This window comes from Anarhichas minor, unplaced genomic scaffold (genome assembly GCF_050575085.1).
Source record: "Anarhichas minor isolate MPS153535 unplaced genomic scaffold, ASM5057508v1 ptg000034l, whole genome shotgun sequence".
NCBI lineage: Eukaryota > Metazoa > Chordata > Actinopteri > Perciformes > Anarhichadidae > Anarhichas > Anarhichas minor.
Window position 1 is genome coordinate 825,514 of NW_027466480.1, and position 14,347 is coordinate 839,860.

Here is a 14,347-nt window from a genome sequence, read left to right on the forward strand (position 1 = left end):
GCTGCAGCACCCAAGGGAGCCATTTGTATCAAGTTTCGTGCCGCAGCAACAGCAGTTTGCCTGGAGTGAACAGCATAACAATGATTGGCAATTGGCATGAGCAGTGAAGGATAGCTATTGTAGCTAATTGCGTAAGGATCTACGTCCGGGTAGAAGCATAAAGCAGCTTAAAAGGGAAATACTCAAGTAACTTCCTCAAAGACATAAATCATATTCTATTAAATATAATCACAACCACCCTTATTATACATTAACACCAATCAGATGGCGCGATCGGCGTTAAAAACATATAAATAAATAAATAAGCTGCTAATAATTTCATGTCACGTTGTCAGCCAAGAAATCTGTGTGGTCAAATATCATTCCAGCCCTGCTGATAGTTCCCATGAAGTTCACACAAAGTTGAAGTTTACACAGTCTCATGTTGTCGGTGGAGCAGCTGCAGATAAGATTCTCAGTCCCCAAAGACGAAAACAGAAACAGAATGGCCAATGTGTGTTTGACTGATATTTCCCATTTGGAATTAGGCCAGTTTTGCCCTGATATATATATTTACTTGTGTGTCCTGAAAACGTCACAGTAGTAGTCAGACTCCTACACCTTTCAGTCTGGATGTTTGAAATGGGAGCGCTACCTGCCCAGCGTATGAGCTTGGCGTTGTTATCATCATCAAAAAAGGAAGTAGAGCATTTCATCAGCAACGGGCCTATGTGCCACCCATGAAATCGAATAACCATTTCTGTTGAGCACACTGTCTCCAAATAGCTCCACATCTGCCAAAGGACCAGCTGTCTGATCTCAGCCTTGACATGGATCTGAACTCACTTGAGGGAAATGAGGGCGTTATGGTTGGAAAGACCCTCCCATGCATGCATGCACTGTGCGTTTGTTATGTTGAACTGAACTTAATGACCAGAACGTTAGCGGTTGGACGATCTCAACCTCTAAGAAAGCTTAGACCTGAATTATTGAGTGCCCTATTCCATTGGTAGGCCCCAGAGCGACATCTGGTGGCTCGCAGAGGTACTGCCAAATGGTTAGTTTCAAAATTGTAAGTTGTTGTAATGTAATTGTTTTTGTGTCTAAATGTGGTCTGTAATTCACCTCAATACAGAATATCACATTAAGAGACATCATTTTCACTGCATCACCAGGTAGAGATAAACGTGTTTTGCCATAGTTAGCAAGCTAACGTTCCCTTGGATGCAGTGACATAAAATGGTTTTGGTCTTGCAACCAAAAAGGGTGTGGTATGGAAATATGACCCCTAATACATTACAGTTGGCTTCATAAGGGCAATCAGTGTTTGGGTGATTGGTAATTACAGCTGACAGATTCTTTTTTTAGGTCATGTTATGATTTTCTTGTCTTTTATTTGCGATGGTGGTCCTCTGATTTTTCCTCAGAAGTGGGCCTTAAAGGTATAATATGCAACAATTTCCTAAAAAAACAATGATAAACTGCTGCAAAAAGAATCCCTCTGAATCATCACACATGACCCACTAGAAGAGTGTGATGGTGTCTATATTTGCAGAGACCTTGCCCTCCAACTGTGTTTTCTTATGTTCCTCTTATTTTGCTGTGTTCAGGCTTCTCCTTGGTGTCGGCAAAGAGCATTTGGACCCCACGTTTACACCCCTGCCAGTAAGAGGTTTAGAACATCAGCACCGAGAACCAATCAGAAAATAACGTTTAATTCTTCTGATTCACGGCTTTGTTCTCACTTACGCCGGTCCCTCTCTTCGCTCTCTAGCTTGAGCTGGAGAGAATTAAGGGCCGAGTTTTGAATGCTTGAATGCTGTGTCTACAAACTGCAACCTACAACATAAATACACATTATACTTTTAAGTTACAAAAGGTTGAGAGCCCCTGCCCTAGATCGAACCATGTTGTTCTTCCATGCCCCACAGACTTGTACTGCAAAGACAGTGCAATTGACTTTAATGTCACAAAAAATATATATATTATCAAAGCTGAGCTATCAGGGAACGGAGACCCAAAGAGTCCAAACATCCTAGTGCAGAGAACAAGCCCTGCTGCTTAGATTTAGGCCAATCTTTCTTGAGAATATTTATGGAAGTGCAATACTAGATTGCTGGAGTACTATTTAATGGCGGATGTGCCATCTGGTGTCCAAAATTCTCTAAAACTCCCATCAGGACGCTTGCCCTCTAACATCACCGATGTAAGTTGATGTGATTATTCTATCAGAATCATTATTTGTGGCGACAGTAGCATTGCATCGCTAATTAGAGTGTACTTTCCCTTTTCTCTCCCTCTCCCTCTCCCTCTCCCTCTCTCTCTCTCTCTCTCTCTCTCTCTCTCCCTCTCCCTCTCCCTCCCCATGTCCCGATGTTGTGGGGTGACGGAGGTCCCATATTGTGTTTCCACAGCACAAAGCTAATAATGCAGAGCGAGGGAAAACAGCTCCAACTGCCAGAACAGAGCAGAGAGGAAAAAGAAAAAACAACTACAGCCAGTAATGAGGGATTTATTACAGGAGGAGGCTTTATGGTGTGTGTGTGCATGTGTGTGTGTGTGCGTGTGTGTGTGTGTGTGTGTGTGTGTGTGTGTGTGTGTGTTTGTGCGCACATCTGTATATGCACGCTCTAGTCACCAGAAAAACAAACACAAACAAACATTCAGATGGATTAGGAGAGGAAACAAGGCCCCGTAATTGCAGGAAGGGGGTAAAAGGATTCGTCTGGAGGGAGTTAAGTGAATCACATCACAGCTTCCCTCTGAACCACATGAACTCTGAGTCCGTCCCCTCTGTGCTTTCTGCACTTTTCTCCTACTCTCTGCTTCTTAGGGTGGCCCGCCGGTAACTCGCTTTCTAGCTCCGTCCCCACCTCTTTCACTCTGTTTTCTCCTTCCCTTCTGTCTATCTAATCTCTGCAGATTTCCTGGTGAGAGCACATAAGTATCTTTGACATTATCACATTGGTTCGTGGCTGTTTCAGGACGCAGAACAAAATGTGGGACAGTAGTGCACAGTGAGGGAGAGGCGGCGAAAGAGAGCTGTCACATTAATAGCAATTAGTGCTGGTAATATAGTAAACAAAGACAAAAAAACGTTGATGTCCCACATCAAGAATACACTAATTATAGAATGAAACCGTATGATGTACATTGTCATTATAAATGCAAAATAAAGCACCCATAGCTGTCAATCAACAGTTTTTAATGAAACATTATCATGAAGAATATATCCTCCAAACTTTGTGACAAAATATGTCTTTTGTAATTTCCATCTCCACGATACCTACAATACCATAGCAACTATGGCATGGTTAGGTTTAGGAAAAGAATTGTGTTTATGGCACTCTATAGGATAGCAAGTGGCTTGTTCGTTAGTTAACATTGTTAATTAGTAACCAATGACTTTATCCAACGTGACTTTATCAACAACAGAATAGGTTGTTTGCCAATGACTCCCAAAACGAGATGCAGTTTTAAACATGTGACCGTTCTATTTAACACGGTGAAACGATTACAGTTTTTAACTTGTTTGTTATAGAACATTGTGAAAAAGATGCAGTTCTAAATGTGACTGTTTTGTTTAAGGTCTTGAAACTATTGTAGTTTTTAACACGCGACTGTAGTATTTAACTGTGTGAAACTATTTCCGTTTTAAATGTGACTTTTCTGTTAAACATTATGAACATTGAGGCAGCTTTAAATACATGACCGTTCCATTTAACCTTGTGAAACAATCACAGTTTTAAATACTTGACCGGTTCATCTACGTTGTGAAATGGTCAAAGCTTTAAACACGTGGTTTCTCACTTTTCATTCATCGCTGCTTCTACTTACCCACACTCACACACTAATCGATTCGCCCACTTTCTTACAAAAGCCCTTCACAGTTCACTTCCTATTTAATGCAGCTTTCCTCACTTTCTCACATACAGTACTCTTTTACTTTCTTACTTATACATTTCAACCAACTCACTGCCTCAAACACCCACTCACTTCTGTGCCTACTTACCATATTTACCTTCTAAACAGCGGGTTTATTTACTTCCTGAATTTAAAGCTTGTGTGACAGAATTTGCAAAAAAAAAGGGAACGCCACATTGTCGGAGCATTGTTTCCCTTGTGACAGTCTTATTTCCTAATGACATTTACTGACTGGCATACATTAAGGCAGACGATGTTAGGGTTGGGTGACGATATAGCATCAGTGAACCTTCTCCTCTTTTGCACGATGGAGCGTTGACGCCGGTAGAGCTCGGCTGGAGGTGGAGCGAAGGAGCAAGCAGAAATGAGGAGACAAGATGACTGCATTTAACAGAAGCAGCAAGTAGGTAATTGTTTCTAAAGAAAGCGTGAAAATGCTAACAGGATAATAGAACCCTAAAATGGAAAAACCCAGAGAAAATGAGAGGGTAGCAGCAGTCATCTAATTCAATTTCACTGTGGCTTCATTTCCATCACAACACAGTGATGTCCTGTTAAAAGACAGAAAAAAGAACCAGGAAGACAGGCTGCTGAGAGAACAAGAATCTGGCATTTCAATTTTTCAAGAGTTGAGTGTCTTGGATTCATTTCCCTCTCTGCTTTTTCAAAAGCTTATTAGCGGTGCCATTTTTGCAGCTTTTCACAAGAGGAAACAGAGAGATGCTCTGCGGGGACCATGAATATGTGATCAGAGCTTTAATCTCACTGTTGAAGTGAATAAACTACATAACAGAATAGCTGCCCCCACATAGATGAGTATACATATATGATTGAATAGAATAGAGTAGAAGTTGTGAAAGATTAGTAGGTTAGACTGCAAGCTTCTCCCCCCCTCTAAGATTAAGAAGTTAGTTTCTCCTAATATAGATGACCCAAAAAGTAATATAAGTTCTATTAGCCAGCAAGGAAATAATGAGTGAGCATGCGTGAGGAGTGATTGGCAGACGTATGAGAAAAAAACAACGGGCTCAGGCATGCAAGAGTATAGTCTTCCTGACTGAGCTTCATATACATTAACAATTAACTATGGAAGCTGGAGGAGACCAAAAACAAAGCTAAAAGGATGACATATGAATGAATCGTGGACTTTCACACGAGTCCAATGATTGATAGTGTTGCTCCATGTTTGCTTGATTTGTGAAAGGTTAAAGCAACTATTTGCTGAGAGGTTCACGATAACAACTTTAATACAGTGATAATTTGTCAATGTTGTGTTTACAGCTGTTCCATCAATTAATACTGCTTCAAATCAATTTTGAATTTTAGGCACAAAACCGGCCCTGCAGACTTGTTCATTTCTAAATATGCATCTATTTTTATATTTAAATCTCTCTCTTTTTGGTCCTGTAAAACAGACGCATAGCTGTTTTGGAGACACACTGTTGTCCAGTCCAAAAAAAACACCAACTTCAGTCCCAGAGCTGCTTCCCTGCGTTGCCCTTCACTGCACCGTATGACCTGGAAACCTCAGGCGGTTATGTATTCACATACAAGTCAGCACAAGGTATTCACAGGGCTGCTTCCAGGCAGGAAAAAGCCCTCTTTCTGTGAAAAAGTGAGCTAGAGGATCAAAGGTGAAGCTGGAGGAGAAGTAGGCTGAAGAATGAATAAATGGAATGGGATGGAGGGAATAAGGAGGAACATAAATTGTTCATGCAACGGTGACATGGATTCAGCTGCATCTCACTCAGCAGTTTTCACGAAAACCTTTCTCCTGCCTCATTTCCGTAGCCAAGTGACTTTTTTTTCATCTCGCATGATTTATGTGCACATGCATACTTTACCATCAGGCGATCATGCCATCAGCTGGTAGAAGGTCAGATTCAAGAATGTAATTCTACTCCTTTTTTTCTCCATTCACTATTTCTTATTTACTAGCCTTTTTTTACAGTTTTTCTCAGAGGGCTAATGCAGCCAAATGGAGAAAAATGATCGTCCTGCTGGTTATTGAGTGAATAAATCACATAGCATAGCCTTGGGTTTTTTGCTTCCTTACTTTTTGCGCCGTGTGTGTGTGAGTTGTGTGTGTGTGTGTGTGTGTGTGTGTGTGTGTGTGTGTGTGTGTGTATATAAAGTCAATAGACTTCATAATTAATACTTTGTGGGATGCCTTTAGTTTTTCTTGTCCAAAGATGAAATACTGGGTTTTCTGAGTGAAAAGATGTAATTTTGCTCTGAGGTTATCACTTCTTGATAATCCCCAGGAACACTTTCATAACGTTTAACAGCTACGGGCGGTGAGCAAACATCTAACAGTGATGTAAATGTCAAGTTTTGGTGTCTGTCCCCCAGAATCAAAGACTATGAAGATGTTGATAGTCTTGCTGTGGAGGAATCCATCACAGATGAGAGGAAAATAGAAATTTCTCCACCAGCAGCCTCACCACCCACAATGCAATGCAGCCTGAAGACATATTGTGGTCCGTGTTCACAATAAAGTTGGAGTGCATATTTGCATTACAAAGCACCCAACTTTGAATGAAACTAGGCTAATTAGAGGTTGCCAAAAGGCATTGTGGGAAATGTAGGAAGTTGCGATGTTTCCTTTGAAATTGTGTGCAAGTTTAAGGTCATTTCTGCCAAATTAATCATGGCATGTAACTGCTGATTTTGTGGTTTTACTGATGAATTCATTATTTTCTTGATCCCTGTGTAAACTTTTCTTGAACCAGGGACGTTGCGGTTATGTACAACCCCAAAACCTTTATTATTCAGTAAAACTTAATTTCAAAAGCTTACTCTTCGAGGAAAGATCCTGGGAAGTGCAATATGATTTAGTACTAATTATAGGGACAAGGAGGATGAGGAGTTGTCAATTTGCATACTTCCAATTAATTCAAACGTATTGTCAGTGTGACCTTCTTTGGCTTTCATTTAATTAAAAGTGAGTGGCAGTAAGACAAATGTTTGTCTACCGTAGAAGAAGCAGGTGTGACAATGTCAAAGTGTATTAGAAACATCTATTTACAGCTGGAGTTGCACCACCGACAGAAAGCAGGCAACTTTGGCGTCACTCTGAAAACATTTGCCCTCATCAGCAATTTCCTCATCAAAGTTAATCGTTGTTTTATGTGGTCGTCAGTCCCAATTTCATTTTAGATTTTTCATGTTTTTGCTTCGATGCTGATGAGGATATCCGCTTTCTGTTTCTTGTGATGAATAGTAATCATTATCTTCCTTTTGTCAAGATGTGGGTTCTCAAACTTCACACAACACAAAGTGGTTAACCAGCACCAGCAACCACTATTCCTGTTCTTTTTTTTTTGTTCTTCGTCTTCCAACCGGTGCATTCGCAAAGCACCAAATTCAAGCTGCCACATCACCGTAAAAATGTGAAAGGCCTTCTCTAGAGCCAGTGTTTGGTTTGTCCATTCTGGGCTGCTGTTGGAACATGGTGGTGCAACATGACAGACTCAGACGAAAACAAAAAAATGGTTCTTGAAAGAGATAAAAGTTAATATTATATTCCATTTCTGCCAATAAATCCTCCTAAATCATACACAATGGTAAAAAAAAGAAAAAAAGAATTTGGTGACTTTCATCGAAAATACCCAAATAATAATTGAAAAAACGTTTGTATTGAAACACGCTTATTGACAAAAGTACTGTGAAAGTAGCATAAAAGTGGGCAGAATTTCCAAGAGCATTTTTACCGTAGTTACAATGTTTACAGAAATTATGTTTTGTCTAACATCAACACGATCTACATGTCCTGGCGTTCATGTCCTCCTGTCCATTCAAATTATTGCTAGAATAACTGGCTTGCTCCTTAAATGTTTTACTCGCTCAATGTCTCTAGCAAGTCATATCAAAATCAAGACGGAAAAAAAATCTTAAAATCTTGTCAGCATGCAGCTGGAGTGCTGTGCAGGACTTGATGGATCGTTATTGGAACATCCATCTGTCAGGTGATTGACGTAAAGCACAGTGTAATGTGATTTAGCACGTACATGAAAACATGCAAAATCCAGCAGAACTAGATGAGAAAACCTGACAAAGGTGTCATGTTTGTGATCTCTCACTTTGTTGATGCTGTTCTTCATCCTCCAACTGTACATCAGATACCACCTGGACTACTGTGTGGGTGAGGGGAAGCTAAGATATGTGATCAAGGGGGAGCAGGACATGACTACTGTACAATCACGGATGCAGTTAGATCAGTGGCCTGTTGTCACGTTTCTGTAAGAACCTGCTGTCTGCATATTTCGGAATATAATTGTGGTTGTCAGAGATAATGATGGATGACGGCAGATACTCTCCTGTGCTTGGACACAGGTAATGACTTGCGACAGCTCAAGTTGATTTAGCGTGGTAATTACATAGTTCATGTTAGCATTTGTTCAATGTTATGCTAGCATGCTAAAATTAGCTGATTGGCACTGAACACAGAACAGCTGTGTCTGACAAGAATGTCATTAGTTTTGCAGGTACTTGGTGATAAACCAAAGTTTTGAACAAAGGGAAATTTGTATTAGGGGGACATGCATATGTGTGCCACATGTCATGGCAATATCCACATGGCTTTCCAGACATCATGTGTATCAATACAAGGGGTGTGACGGTACACAAAATTCACGGTTGGGTTTGTACCTCAGTTTTGGTGATTTCGGTACAGCAGCGAAAACAAAAGTAATAGCATGATGATAAATACCTTTATCCATTATTTTAAAAATGTAAACATTTAACAGTGGCTCATTAGCCATAATTCTTCCTGTTACAGTTCGGCAAATACATGCATATTGTCAATAAGAAAACAAAAATAAAAATAAACATCACAAATGTCTGTGATGTAAATGTGATGCTCCATAATAAGGCTCTGGTCTATAGTTAATGCTTGAACAGCATACATTTGTTTTTGGATTATTTGCAGATTATTATTATTGCAGATTTTCCGTAGCAAACACAAGTTTATGATATATTATGTTTTGTTCATCAAGATACTTTTTTATGTGTTGATACAATCATCATACGTGAAACGCTAACGTTACAAACGGTTATAAATCGCATGAAAGCGAGTATACACAACGGGGACGTAAGGGTGGACTAGTAAAAGCTTCAAAAGACCTTATTTCAGACATTTAACCAAAAAAACATTTTAAAAACCCACTGACTTTGAGTCGAAGGAACCAGAAGTGAAAAATACTAACTCATTTTATTTACTCTCATTCCTGCAGCACTTAATCTAGTGTCTACAATTGAATGTGGTAACATATACACAGCGGTTGCACCTTACAAAGAACTAGATAAGGGGTGCCCAGTAGAAGTTCAGGAAAGCTTGTAGATGCTCTGGGGAGCGTGATTGTGCTTAGCAAACTTCCTGTCAAACTGCTGACCACATTTACATAAAATATAATACAATTGACCTCATGCTGGCACTCAGAAGACCATATATACGAAGAATTGATCTTGGAAACTTTGACTGTCGGTGGGATTGGTCAAAAGGTCAGCAAGTCACCAAAATGATTAAGAATCCACCTCAGGGGACTATGAATACACATAGGAAATCAGCCCAGTTGATGTTGAGATATGTTTCTCTGGACCAAATCATTGGATGGATTGATCGACAGATCAGACCTCACCATAAAATCCCTGCCGGCAACAAGGCAAAATAGCCCCATTGCTTCCTCCCTCACTGAAGTAATTTGAGCTACAGCTGTGATATCAGTTGTATTTCAGCCAGAGTCAAAGTAGCTGTGAGTGTTCAGAGCATCCATCCTCTCTATCAGTGCAACCTTATCTCAAGTGGGCTCACTCTCACAGAGTAAGGCCTCGATCCGACAGAGCGTGTTTTACTTTTTGCAATTGTTTCCAATGAGACAGAGTTGTGCGTTGCCGAGCGCCTCGTGTTTTATCACTCTATGGTGCCTCACGCTTCTGCAGGAACACCCTAAACGCTTTGAGTTGAAAAAAATTCAACGCAGAGCATAAAAGCGCTCGACATCATTAGAAGTCGTTCTCATTGTGGTGACTTTGGCTGGATACCCAGAGCTATATGGCTTTACCAACCATAGTTAAGATCAGGGCCATCAAAGCACTATTAGTAATGCTGGCTGGTTTCTGGCTGGCTTTACTCACTCAGTAGCGTTTCAGCAGTTTCAAATGAAAAAGGACATGGCAAGCTGCTGCGGCCTCTATAATTACCACAATAATTATTTGAATTGTTCAGTGACTGCAGAAACGTGTTCACACTTTCCATATTGATAAAGAGCTGGGTGTTGGTGGCTGCAGGCTGAGGTATTTTGAAAAATGGTCAAACCCAGCCCCCGTAGAGGAATTCTGCATAATTTATGGTGTTTGTGGTGCTGGTAATTTAAGCAATATACAGGGCATTGTATGGAAGAAAAGGTAAATGTACACTATGTGCCTCAAGACACGGATACAATTGTAGATGTTTATATATCAAAAATGGCCTCGTATGTGGATAACATTATCTTAAAAGATTATATCTGTGCAATTACTATCTGGTGACAGTTTTCTTTGAAAGCTGAAGAAGGAACTTGCAGAAACCAATCATTTAACCCCCAGGGCAGGTGCTGATACCCATTCACCTCACTGTGGCTATTACTTTTCTGTGCGGGCTTTGCACCGGCTCAGAAATAAGCAGCTTTTACCCGGTCCTTACTGCCTTGAGGGCTGGTTCAATACAAATTAATTTGGTCATGTCATTTGGAGTTTAGCTCGGGGTTGGGTTGTGCATCAGGATGACACGTCAGTTTGGAAAATAATGAGACTTCTTACTGGGAGCGAAAGAGATTTTTCTTGTGAGATCTTACATAGTCAACGATTAGCAGCAACAAATCCAGTACATACAGACGATACCTTCGTAACATGACAAATTGTGTTGATGGAGGTGCAGTTTTAGGAGATACCCACTTACTGCACTTTCAAAAGTTAGAAAATCAACCAGTGTTAAGACTTTGCAGCTGACACACACATTTGAAGTGTGAATGTTTGTGACAGCAATGATGTTCATCTGATCTTAGTTGTGTCAACTGCCATTTTGTCCACTGTAATTTCATAAATAAACAGTAATTACACAAGTGAGATTAAGCAGCCTTGCCGTTTCTTAAAGCTACACTAATCCATTTAATATGAATAATCAGTCATGTGACAATGTAAAACTTAGTAACAGCTTAATAATTTGGTTTTCCAGCATGCAACTTTACAGTAACTTTACTGTTATTACTGACCTCTTCTCACTTTCCCAGCATCTAACGCAGGGAAATACACTTAGCCACTAGCTAGTGTTGGTAAACATAGCATGTAGCAAGCTATCAATCCAGCTATATTACTCAGGAGTTAATAAAGACCAAAACAGAGCTAAAAGGAGATGCACCAATGCATCAAATAACGCAGCTTGTTCAGTCGCACTAAGCTTCAAACTAAGACACTCTACGTATCCCTCTAGCATCAGCTAGCTTCACAGGAAGTCTAGGTTTGGGCAATTAAAACGACTGAGGTTTGGGAAAAGAGCGTGACGTTAACTTGACAGACTAGCGAGTGACAAACGGGTCATTCTACATCAACATGCTATAACTGGATCATTTTCTTCATTTTAAAATGCAAAAATTCATATTCATATTTATATCAGGTTTGTTTGAGAGAGACAACAGCTGTGCTAACTGTATTTTAGGAGGGACATTTCTGTGTGTCCAGCATTAGATGGCCATGAAGCACATTTATGAATTTGTACAATTTTGGTTTTTGTTTCTTAGATAACCAGCCATGAACAAGATGTTAGCATGAAGTATACTTTACTGTTAAAGTTCAATGCGAAGTGAACAGGTTACTGTATTTGATCACTATCAGATATATTACTTTATTAACCCCAAATTATCTAAAAAGAAACCTCTTAAGAGTCCCAAACTGCATGTGGAGAACTTGCATTTCCACAGTGACAGCATGTGCTAGTCGACTTTTTAACATCTGCAGGCAACAACAAGTAGGCGTCTTCACAGAAAGGCACACAGACACACAGCCAGAGGGGAGAAAAACATTAACATGACATGATATGAACCACTGCACTTTATTGGCTCATCAGACAACCAAGTGTGTGTGTTTGCACTTTGAATGCCATGTGTTGCGTCTGTACGTATCAGTGTGCAGTGAGTCGCAATGGAGCTTGAGCATGTCAGTGCAAAACTCCTCTTTGCTGCGTGTTGATAAATGCGGTAGCTCTGTGGTCTTCATCGGAACTGGGAGCCGGTTTGCTCTCTCCCTCTTCTTTGCAGAGTCGACTCGAAGGAGGTAGTTACAGGGAAGGATAAATGTTTTAACTGAGTTGACACAGTTTGCTTAACAATCTGTAAAGCAGGACGATCTGAATAAAAAATGACTTGGAAGGTTGTACACAGTTAAAGACAGATTGAACAATCATTGACTTCATGAAGAATCATTTCCCCTTTCAGTAGTGTTGGTCCCATATAGAGGCAAATACATGTTTAGATGTTGATGATTAATGCATATCTGATAAGTAGCTTATACTGCATAAATAGCATATACTGCCTGTATATGCACAGATAATGCCAGTAACCGCTAAATGAAGAATGCACTCTGGTTTTGATAATGCCTCTCTAAAGCAGATTTGGAACATTTCCGACATCTTGAAAAGAGGTTTAGATTACTACCTAAATGTATTATGTAGATCTACATATATTTGAATACTAAAGGTTCTATGGCATATGGGTCAGTGACCTCGTAAAATCCCCTCTGTAATTTCAGTCGGTAGTACATGTTCAGTGTAATCACTTCTAGTTCAAAGTGAAAAAAACGATTTCTTATATCTGGAACTGTGACAGCTAACAACAACAAACTACAATCTATTCCCTTTGGTGAAGCTTTATCAGACCTGAGTACCCTGGTTAAGGTAATACATGTCAAAACAAGCTTGTACATTTTTTTTGTATGAGTGTGTTATATTGGAGAAAGAAGGGAAATAACAGATGTGCAAAATGACCAAAGAGGTAAAGTGCAATGTCTATTTTCTAATCTGTTTGGGATTGAAAATGCAATCCTTGAGCTCATCTAAGGCACTCTGTTTCAACAGGACTCTGGGGGCCTCCTGAGGAGGATGAGCAGGCTTTCCCGTCTTGTGAGGATATGCTAGGGCCTCCGCGGAGGTGCTGGGGCCTCTTGTGGCTCTTGAGATAAAAATTCAACCGACAGATTCACCTTGAATCAAGGATGGGGTCAGTGCAGACATGGACGGGTTATCCTTCTCTGAGCGAGGTGTACATATTCTCTACCCATGTCTTCCTCTCAACTCTGCCTTGTTCATTGCACGATTGCATTATCTTCCCACAGACAGCTTCTAGGTCTCTCCTCTGGACATCCACCTTCAGTCATTCCTTAGCACCCAGTGAGATGGCCTCAGGCTTTATGAATTTTGAGAGTAACTCTCCTACCAGGACCGCCATCTCCATAATGCAGCAAGTGTACTGGCTTTTTATTTGTGCTCAAGCCCTTTCAGGAATCCCTGAGAGGTTGGATAGCTATAAAAGAAGAACAAATTCATTTTTTTATGCTAGTTCAATGAAAATACCTCTGAACAAGTTGATCAAGGCTGTCAACTCGTCAAACTCTGAGAAAAGTACAGAGATCCTTGCCTTGGACGAGGTGTGTGTTTGTACATAAACAGCAATTGGTGGAAAAACGTAATGGTGAGACACTGCGAGCACACCTAAAATACAGCTAATAAAGGCCCATATAATATGTGGCATGGGAAATTGGACAGATTTTTGTGACCCTGGTTTATATTCCCCAAGAGATTCTTTTTACCAACAATCGACGCTGCCACAGCAGTATGTCAAATTGTATTCTAAAGTAAAAAAATCGATGCTATTGCAATAATAAGTTGCTCCAAGGTAACCAGAAAACCACTAATAGGTGCGTCCGACTATACCACCGTGTTTTCTACCATCCCACAGATGAGCTGGGTTCAAACACTTCTCCAACTGTTGTTCAAAAAACTCGATGATTTTAATCATAAAGAAATGGCCATAGCTTTAGATAAAACTCCTCGCTGGGTGGCAAGATAACAGGGGAACCAATGTGCAGTATTAAGTACACAACAATTGAGTAGATCACGAATTCAGCTTACAAGAACATAGCAGATCCAGATCTGAATATGCACTTTAATCTCCGGGACAATGTGAAGGCCGTATAGCCACCACTGAGGCAAGGCCTCAAAAGCACCAGGACAGTTTAAAAAAACAGTCTTTACTGGAAGAGGTTTGGTTCACAGGTAGGCAATCAGTTCAGGCAAACAAATCCAAAACAGGGGTGAGGCAAATAGGCAGTCGTAGAAAAAAGAGTGAAGCTGATCAGGGCAGGAAACACACAAGGGCAGGAAGTAAAGCTATCTTAAACAAGAGGGAAAGGAGTG